This window comes from Lonchura striata, chromosome 32 (genome assembly GCF_050655825.1).
Source record: "Lonchura striata isolate lonStrDom1 chromosome 32, ASM5065582v1, whole genome shotgun sequence".
NCBI classification, from domain to species: domain Eukaryota; kingdom Metazoa; phylum Chordata; class Aves; order Passeriformes; family Estrildidae; genus Lonchura; species Lonchura striata.
The window spans coordinates 5,845,510-5,855,704 of NC_140734.1; the positions used below are offsets into that span (position 1 = coordinate 5,845,510).

General features: G+C 51.6%; 1 long non-coding RNA gene across 1 annotated transcript; it reads right to left on the bottom strand.

Moving 5' to 3' along the window:
* Positions 1-2,587: 2,587 nt before the first annotated feature.
* On the bottom strand, positions 2,588-7,547 carry LOC146764659 (uncharacterized). Its single transcript, XR_014950678.1, has 6 exons — positions 7,330-7,547; positions 3,772-3,872; positions 3,189-3,224; positions 3,023-3,064; positions 2,823-2,894; positions 2,588-2,728 (listed from the first exon to the last, which is right to left on the bottom strand). It is a non-coding gene; the product is annotated as an uncharacterized LOC146764659 (long non-coding RNA).
* Positions 7,548-10,195: the final 2,648 nt, after the last annotated feature.

The window sequence follows — 10,195 nt, forward strand, 5'->3', positions numbered from 1 at the left end:
TTGGTGCTTTTTTGTGCGGCTCTGGCCCCGTTCCTCCCATCGGGGGTGGCACCGCTTCTGCCCCCCGGGCTCGCCCTGCCTCCTGCAGGGGAGGGTTTCTCCCTTAAATGGTAGTAGCGTCCGGCACGGATGCCAATTGGCTCCGAGCCCTCTGCCATTCTCCTTCTCTTTCTCCCGCATACTCGCATTCGTAAAACCCCGCGCCTCCAGGCTTTTCGTGCTGAGGCTGCCCACACCCCACCCATCTCCTTGGCTGCCAGTGCCATTTCCAGCAGGGTACGGGTATGGCACGGCTCGGATCTCTTCCTGAGCCCCGGTTTCTGCGTTTGTGGCCTCCTTCGCCAGTCCCTGCCAAAAGGATTCCACGTGCTGCTGCACCTCCGGCGTCGAATTGCTGACCAGCGGTGGCGGGACGGATGGGGAACCCACAGATTTTTGGGAAGGTTCCATGGGGAGGTTTGGGATTTGGCTTGGGGAGGGGGGTGACACGTCAGGCCCCCCTGGATCCCCGCTCTCGGGCCGATCGCCCTCAGGGGCGGTTTGTGTTGCTGCTCCTACCCCTAGCTTGGTTGTAAACAATAAACACGTACGCGCTGTGCTCCATGTCTCCTGTTCTTCTAATACTCCACGAAGGGCTTTCTCTACTCTGCCCCACACCTTAAGGCTTCTGCCACTGCCTGAGGATTTCATGTCCTCAGCCAGCATGGCTGTGCATTTCTCCCATACCTCCGGATGTAATATATCCACGGAACGTTCAATTGCCCCAAGCTCAAGGAGCCTCGTGATAGCAAGATAAAAGTCCTTGAGTCTGCACTTAATACCCCACTGCTTATGAATCACACTCACGACCTTTGCGATGGCGTCGAAGACAAACCACGGGTCTGGGGACGACTCCCCCAGCGGTAATTCGGTCTCATCGCTCCAGCCGTTGTCTCTCGTCCAGGCGACACCCGCTACCAGAGTGAATCCTCCCGGGTTTCAACACCAGATATGTTGCCTTCAGGGGCAGGCAAGGTGACCTGGTTGCAAGGAACAGCACGGCAGCCTGGTCTCGCACAGGCCACTTGGGCCACCAACACACACTGACGCCAATGTGGTGGATGGTCAAATGGTGATTATTATCTTATCTCATGGCGTTAAATAGCCTCGGGGGACTTTGCTACGTCAGGGGGAGAAGGTAGGGTCTCTAGGGTTAGTAAGGAGTGAAAAACTGCTGGGTTAAGTGTGGTTACATGTTCTGGGTGTAATAGAGAACGTGTTGCAGGGTGAGGGGGAAGGGTTTTTGCTTTCCATCACATCCCGAAATCTTCCGTTCGCCTGTCCCTATCTACTACAACCGGTTCAGGTGCTGGATAAAATCCTGAGCATACTAGGGTGGGGCTCTTCGGTCCCAGATCCCTTTGATGAATGAACTTTCTTCAGAATCTCACACCAAAGGCCTCCCTCGACTGTTTTGTCCACCCCCTGACGCCGACACCGTTCCAGCAGGAGAGCAAGTGGCTCTAAGGTTCAGCTCTCCCTATTTGAGGGGAAGCTGTTCCCCACTCCTGGCACGGCATTGCCGCTGAGATAGCCATGGCCTGCAGCTCGGTGTCAGCCGAGCTCCTGCTGGGCTAGGGCTGCCCTCAGGCAGGGCTCAGCTCCCCCACAGCATCTCGGTGTTACCTGGGAGCCCCATGGAGAAGAACCCTCTGTGCTCTGTGCCCAGAATTTCCCTGCCAGGACAGCAGGGATGCGACCCGAATCTGCCTCAAACCTGCTGGGGAGGGGAACTCCTGCGCCAGGGGGTTTCTGGCCATTCTGCGGCTCGTGGCCAAGACATTTTCCCTGCCCCTCTGCCCGGGCAATGCCCTGTGCCAGCTCTGCTGTGAGGCTTCCCCGGGGTGCTGCCGGCACCAGCGGCTCCTTCAGTGCTGGAGCTGGAGTCAGGGAACGCGACCGAGCCCCTGGTGAGCTCCCAGGACGGCCGGGGACAACTGATCCACCCGGCCCGGCCCGAAATTCACCCAAGTCCTGCTGGAGCCGATGGATCCGGCGGCCAAGAGTGAGCCCAGAGCCAGGGAGAAGCACTTGCCCTTTTCCAGGACGCCGTGGTGGCTCTACCCCACCGTGGCCAGGCACTACAGGTGACCGTGTAGGGCCCCTCAGCGAGGAGACCCCACAGCCCTGCAGAGCCCTGCAGACAGACCCAATCCCACCAGGGAACCAGATTGCAAGACCAATAAATAATTTCAACATGCTTTTGACATATTAAGATTTTTTTGAACCATTACATACTTTGGAGTGAATAGAGACTTTTGGAAAAAAAATATTTTAAAAGAAACCTCTTTTTGAATTTATATTTTTTCTTCAACCAGGCCATTCCTACAACACTCATGGCGAGCTGCAGGCTTTCTCAGCACCTGCACGCCCACCAACCTACTCAACCCACTCCCCCTGGAGCCTGCACAACTCCCAACACACAATTTGTCTGGGGGAGAGCACGGGCTGTGCCAAGGAAGCAGAGCCCAGGCCTGGCCTGACTTCCCTGGACCACTGGACAGGGAGGAATCCAGAGGCATGGACACACACAGACACAGAGCAAAGCTATGCTGAAAGGGTTTATTGATTATTGATGCTTGATTATTCAGGGGAAATGGCCCAGGGCTCAGAGGGTTCAGGGGGTTCCTCCAGGGATGATCATCTCCTCATGCCCCTGGAGAGGAAAAGGACACCGCTCCTTCTGACCCTGAAAGACAAAGCCCAGAAGGTGACCACTGGTGTTTCCTGCTGGGCCATGGATGGGCTTTGTCCCCAGCCCTGTCCCTGCAGGCACAGCTCACCTAGACCCTCAGAGAGGCAGCCACGGCGCGCTTCTGCCGCAGAAGTTCCTTCACCCTTTCATCCAGTTCGTCCTGGGGACAAGGGCAGCATTAGAGACACACTGGGGGCACTGGGATGGGCTGGGACAAACTGGGATGGCCTGGGCTCTGGTGGCCATGCAAGGGGAGGGTCTGAGCCCGGCAGAACTCGTGGTACCCACCAGAGGCACGTCCACATCCACGTCCCCATCGTCTAAATCCACCTGCAGAGAGACCAGGAGACCTCACTGGTCACGGGGATGTCCCAGGTGCCAGCAAGGGAAGGGGGAACTGAACTGTCCCCCAGCCCCCTGAGGGGATGCCCTCCAATGCCAGCACCCCACTCACCTTCACGAGATCATCTTGGGTTTCTTCCGGGGGTGCCTGGGAAGGAGAACAAAGGCAGGGACTGGACTGGACCTTGTCGGGCTGTGGGGGGACACGGGTGCAGGGAGCAGGGTGGGGGCAGAGGGATGGGAATTCAGGGACTCCCAGGAGATCTTTTTGAGGTGGGGGAGACCCAAAGTCACTGATCTGGGCTCAGCTGAGGGCCCAGGGGACAGGGCTGGGGTGTGGGAGGAGCAGGGTGTAAGGCCCAGGGCAGGAGAAAGGAATTGCGGTGCAGGGCCATGGGAGTGCAGGGCAGGGGCTTGGTGGGGACAGAAGGACGAGGACGGGAGGGGACAAAACCCACGGGACTGGGAGATGCTGTGGCAGTGGGGGTGAGTCAGGGAATTGTCCAGGGGGACCCCTCTGCCGAGGCCAGGAAGAAAGGCAAAGGATGGAGGGGGCCATGGAAGGAAAGGCCTTGGGAATGGTCAGTGGGAGGGCGGCTGGGGACCCTGAATGGGCCACAGAGGAGGGAGCGAAAGGGTGGGGTGGGAGGCCAGAAAGGGCAGGGTGTGGGGACAGCGTTTGGCGGGTGCCTCACCTGGGCCTGAGCCGGGGGGCACAGCAGGATGGAGAAGAGCAGGGCCACGCTGAGCAGAGCCACCTTCATCTTCCTCTGGCTCCGGGCAGCGCTGGGTGAGGCTGCAGCAGGTGAGGAGCACCTTTATCCCTGCCGGGACTCCTCCCTGCACCCTCCCTGCCAGCCCCCAGGCCAAAGCCCGGCTTGGCACAGCCCCCAGCCCTGGCCACAAGCCCAGCCCTGGCCCAGAGTCCACCCCAGCCCAGCTGTGGCACGGGTCCAGCCCCCTTGCCCGGCATCCCTCCAGCTTCCTGCCCGGGGCAGCTGCCCCTGGAGGGGCCCAGGCACCTGGGGGGGCAGGGGGGCAGGCAGGGAGCCAAAGGCACCTGGGGACCCTGTGGGGACAGCCCCCAGTGCAACACAATCCATCCTCCCACAGCCCCCAGAGCCAGATCCCCCATCTCCTGCTGCCCCTTCCCTCCCAGAGCTTTCCCTGTGGGACAGCCCAGAGCGGAGCCCGGCCCCAAACCCAACATGTGGGGAACAAGGGGAACCAGGGACATGTCATCAGCTGGGGCATCGGCATCTCCCGTCCTGGGGACACTGGGAGCCCTGGGCCATGCTGATCACCTGCAGCCAAGGCTGAGGCCTGGGCCATGGCTCAGCGGTGACAATTCCCACATCCGCACAGCCCCAGATCCCTTTCCCTGCAGGTGCCAGACCCGTCCCAGCTCCATCCCCAGAGCAGTGTCCAGAGGGGAACGTGCCCTGCCCTGCCCCTCATCCTGTCACACCTGCAGCCCCTGAGCCCTCCCAGAGCACCTGGGCCATGGCCCTGGCCCTGAGCCAAGGCCAGCGCTGGCCCTGAGCAGGATGGGCCCGTGCCAGGGGCCATGGGGGAGTGGGCACCTGTCCCCAGGCAGCCCCTCGGAGCTGACGGGGTGACAGAGGTGCCCTGTGAGGAGCAGGGCTGTCGGTGCCCTGGCAGCATCTCTGACAAGCCCTGTTCAGCCAGGCCCTGAGGCACCAGCAGGACATTCCCAGTCTTGGCCTTTCTGGGACTGCCTGGTGCAGGGTGGTCTGTGCATGGGGTGGCTGAGAGCAGATGGACCCTGGTGGGGACAGCCCCCAGTCCAACACAATCCATCCCCCTAGAGCCTCCAGAGCCAGCTCCCCCATCTGTGACATTCACATTCTCTGGACAGAGAGACATAATTCTTTCTTTCAGGAGAAGCACAGAGAGAAGAAGAGAAAACAATCTTTATCTCTGCTTGTTTGTTTTCCAAAGTTGAATGTGGCATGGAGATTGTTTGCCTGAAGTGATTGCGTGATTAAATTGAATAAAATTTCTTTCAGTTCAATGATCAATCAAATTCAACTGTGTCTCGGACTCCCAGCAGAGTCACGAGTTTATTAATTAGCTAGTTAAGTAAGTAAGTATGTAGAATAGAATAGTATCTCTTTAAATAGCATAGGAAAGTAATATTGTTTCGCTTTAATAAAGCTACCCTTCAACCTTCTAATCTAGAGCCAATCATCATAATTTCTTCCCTGAGTCAGAACCTCACACAATTTTTAACATACCCATCTCCTGCTGCCCCTTCCCTCCCAGAGCTTTCCCTTTGGCCAGCCCAGAGCTGAGTCCATGCCAAAATCCATTGGGCCCCAGCAGAATTGCCCCTGTTCCCGCTCTGGCACTTTGAGGAAACAGCGGTGGGCACCGACCCCTCTTCCAGGGCCGTCGGGACCCCAGACTCAGGGAAAAGAGGAATGTGGGAGGACTTGGAGTCAAGGGCAGCAGGTGATTGGGATGTGCAGCCACTGGAGACACTGGGAGCGCTGGGCAGCGCCGATCGCCTGTTGATCACCTTGCAGGCAGGGCTGAGGCTTGGGCAATGCCCCGGGAGCTGACGGGGTGACAGAGGTGCCCTGTGAGGAGCAGGGCTGTCGGTGCCCTGGCAGCATCTCTGACAAGCCCTGTTCAGCCAGGCCCTGAGGCACCAGCAGGACATTCCCAGTCTTGGCCTTCCAGGAAGGAAAATCCACGGTGCAGTGGTTCCCGAGAGCTGTCCATGGCTGTGATTGCTGTTGAACATTCCAGGCCATTAGTGAAGGGTTCTGCACCTCTCTTTCCGCAGGGACAATGTGCATCCGGCAGATAAGTGTGTGCCAGCTGGGAAAACACTTCAGGCCACTGCCTTGGTTGTTTGCTCTGGACCTCAGCCAAGGAGCCGCAGGATCCACGGGGGAAGATTTTCCTCGGGAGTTTTGCTGCTTGGTGCCCATGGAGGAGAGAGCAGAATGTCCCCGTGGGGGATTCTTGAGCAGAGGGAGAAGAGCTGTGAGGCCACTGCTGTGCTGAGGTCCCCTTGGAGGGGAATTGAGGACATTTCTGCAGGGTCCTGAACAGTGACTGAATGGATGAACGAGATTCTCACTGTCCCTGCCTGCTGGAGTAAAAAGTGGTGAACCCCAGATCTGGGAAGAAATGATGACGTCTGTTTCTTGATCAGAAGGCTGAAGGATAACTTTATTAAAACTATATTATATTACATTAATATACCATTTAAGGAGATACTGTACTATTCTATATACTTACTTCTTACTTACTTATCTAATTAATAAACTCGTGACTCTCTGTTTAGAGTCCCAGACACAGCTGGTTCTGATTGGTTTTTGAACTTAAACAACTTTCACTAGAATCTAATTAAGTAATTACTTCAGGTAAACAATCTCTTGACCACATTCGACATGGGGAAAACAAAGGAGTAGCGATAAAGGTTGTTTTCTCTTCTTCTCTTTGTGCTTTTCTACGAAATCTTGAGAGACAGAATTATGTCTCTGTGTCTACAGAATGTGAATGTTACATCCTACTATCCAGCAGAACCACGGCCAAGGAAGAGGCTTGGTGGAATCAGGGGGGGAAAGACCCCGCTGAGCCTGGTGCACACTCGGCGGTGTGGGATGACCCCGTGCTGGCGTCCGAGCTGTCGCTGGAACTCCACTGCTCTGAAGGAACAAAAGGAGCGACCAAGCTCGGGAGAGGAGGGGATCTGGTCACACTTCTCTTGTCTGGGAGTTTCTCTGCGAGGGGGAGATGCCCCGAGAGCGGGGATGAGCTAAAGGCCAGGGATGAGGGCAGCTGCTCCCTCTGTCTCTGGGCTTCGGAGGAGGACGGTCGGGGCTGCTGCTGGGGGAAAGGAATTCACTGCCACCACCATAACCCAGCCTAGAGCTGCTGCTTCTGCTGTGGGGGGAACCTCTGCTCGCTGGAGCAGCACCGAGTTGGGACCTTATCAACTCCTACTCGCTAAAAGAGGGACTGGTCACCATTTCCTTGGTTGTCCAGCATCCTGAGCCTGCCTCTCTTGAAGCGATGTGCAGAATAAACAGACTCCACAACCTTGTGTAGGTATGAAGTGGGTATGTATTCTCAGCGCCCAGCACAAGCGAGATAGCTCTCGTGAAAACTTGTGCCCCGAGCTCTGGTCTGAGCCACATCTTTATTCACCGAGGTGTTCCATACGCAATACATTGCCCAACCTTTCCATGCATGTTCAACCCTCACTTCATCCTCACTTCGCATGCTAAATAGGTCCACGCCCTTCTGGGGCTTCGTTGTTCACGGTGGTGGTGGCACGGGGGTCTTTCAGTGGTCTCTGTGAAATACAAAGTTGTGTTTCGTGTCAGGTAAATAAAGGCAACCTGTGCAGTTGTGGTTATGAAATGCGTGGAACACGGCCATGGGACAGCTATAAAGGTAAGTTCTGATAAACAACTGAGGAAAGCATGGAAGAAGGCTTTTGAACCAATCTTTTGTTTGCAAATAAAAATTATAATTCTTAAGGTGTTTTGTAATAAGGACTTTTTGAATGATAACCTTAGAATGTTGCTTAGTACTAAGGATTTTAAACTGTAGCTTTAGAACGTACAAAGAATTTTAACAGAATGGGAAGTGACCCCATTTCAAGCTCCTGGAGAAGGAAGATGGACATCGAGATTGCTGATTAGTGACTTTGAAAGGGGAAGCTGGACATCACCACCATGGATTAATGATCCCAGAAAATAGAAGCTGGACCCCACCATCTGGACACACAACCTGGGATGTACACCACAGGGTATAGAAATTGGAAAGGAACCAAACATCACCATCATAGATTTACGATCCTGGAGTCTAGAATTGTGATGTTAAAGGTAGAAATGGAAACTGTCGAAAGGTCATGTAGAAACTGGGAAAAGCTCATGAATATGCATGAATATGATTGATAAATGCCAACAAGCCCAACAACCGGTGTGCAGTTGGAGGGGGAAACCCCCACCACTGTACCCAGCGCTGTCTTTGCTCGTATGTTACCATATTAATTAATAAAATTAATTACTGCTTGATATATTGGCTAAACCAAGCATCTCAAGCCTAACATCTCTGTGTCTGAAGGTCCTGATTTTGCCCATAATTGAAGTTTTGAACTTTTCTCCTTTGTGCGTGCGCTTTGGTCCCTTGGTGCTTATCTGAGTACATCTGTTGATTTTGATCAGCTTGGATTCAGAGGAGTTCCTTATCTAGGTTTCTTGCATTCCTTACTCTTCACCCGGTATTGTTCTTTATCTCAAGACGCTTCAGAAATTTACATTTTCCTATGCCCTTTGTACCTTTGTTTTTTTAAGTAAAAGTTTAAAATTCAACACACAATTCCACAAGCTAAAATTTAAATGCTTAATTCATATTGCTGATGTAAGTGAGCCCCCAAATCCTCCATTTCACTCTCTGCCCTGCTGGGAGCCGAGTCGCTGCTGCCTCACCCCCTGCCCCTGCTTTGGTGTGAAAAATTAATCTTACAGGATTGTCTCTTCACAAATGTTAAAATGAACACTGTATCTGTTATGGTAGAAAGTGCTTTATTAATCTCTTTTGAGTAGTGCTGTATTAATCTCTTTTAAGCAGTGTGGTAAATACAGTTTTTAGGCTATAGCATAATATTAAAATAGAAACTATGTGATGTGAGATACTTTTTGTAACTAGCTCAAGGGATGGATAAGATAATCAAGAAATTCTTCACATACAGATAACAGCAACAAGACACCAAGATACCAAGAAAAGAATTATTGCCTCCTTATGGGAACGCTCAGATGTTGAGGAGCCAAGAAAATTGATTTACAGGATGAGGGTGGGAAGTTAAAATGGAACAGAAACACCCTGGTTTGCAAAGGAATGTTTGAATAATGTATGAGATATATGAATATGCAACAGGCTATTGCTTTTAAGGGGCAATCCTTTGTTAGCAAGGTGTGCTTTGTGGCAGAGTGCAAGGTTTTTGTTGTCTCTTATTATCCTAATTTTTATTACTATTTTAATTATTATTAAACTTCTAAAATTTTAACACAAGTGATTGGCATTTTTAACAGTTTTTTGATTTGGGAGATCAAAAATTCCTTAATTTTATATTTCTGAGCCTAAATCCTCCCTAAATTAGTGTTTCTCAGCTCCTTACATTGGTGCTTCAGACACTAAAATATCCTTAAATGGCTCTTTCTGAGCCCAAAATCTCTCTAAATTGCTGCTTCTGAGCTCAAAATATCCCTAAATTGCTTTCTTTGAGACTTGGATATCCCTATTTTATTTCATTTTATTTATTTATTTTATTTTATTTTATTTTATTTTATTTTATTTTATTTTATTTTATTTTATTTTATGAGCCAAAAACCTCCCAACATACAGAGTTCTGGAGCCCCAGAGCCCCCAAAATTGCTATTTCTTGGCTCCAAAGCTCCTGAAATCGCTGTCACAGCCCCGAAGCTGCTGAAATAGGGGTTTCTAAGCCATTGTGGAAAATGCCAGTCACTTGTTTTAAGTTTTTTAAAAGTTTAGTAGGATAAAAACAGTAATAAAAATTAAAGCAATAAGAATTTAGACAATCAGAGTTAGGACCATAGAGGACAATAAAACTAAGAATTATGGATTCTGGATGCTCTCGGGCACTAAGGCACGAAAAGCATGCCTTGGGAACAAAGAATTAACCCTTAAAAGCAATAGTCTGTTGCATATTCCTATATCTCATACATGATGCATAAATTCTGTCAAAACAACTCTGATCAGTGTCAACGTCTTCTTCTTAATCCCGTGTTGTCTTCAGGGCTGAGCGAGGCAGGAAGAATTTTGTTTCTTCTGATAAAGGAGTCATAAATTCTTTTTCTCTGGCAGATTTAGGTGTCCTGCTGCCGCTATCTGGATGCAAGTACCTCATTCCTTTCTTCCCACACGCATAGTTTCTATTTAAAAAAATAGAAACTATTTCTAAATAGTTCCTATTCCACAAAAGCTCCGTTGTAACCACAAAACTACATTTACCGTATCAAAACGTTCATATAGCACTTTTAAAAATATAACATAAGACATATAGAAAATACCTGCGTAGAGCCATATAATAAGAACTTTTCACAGCCGCGC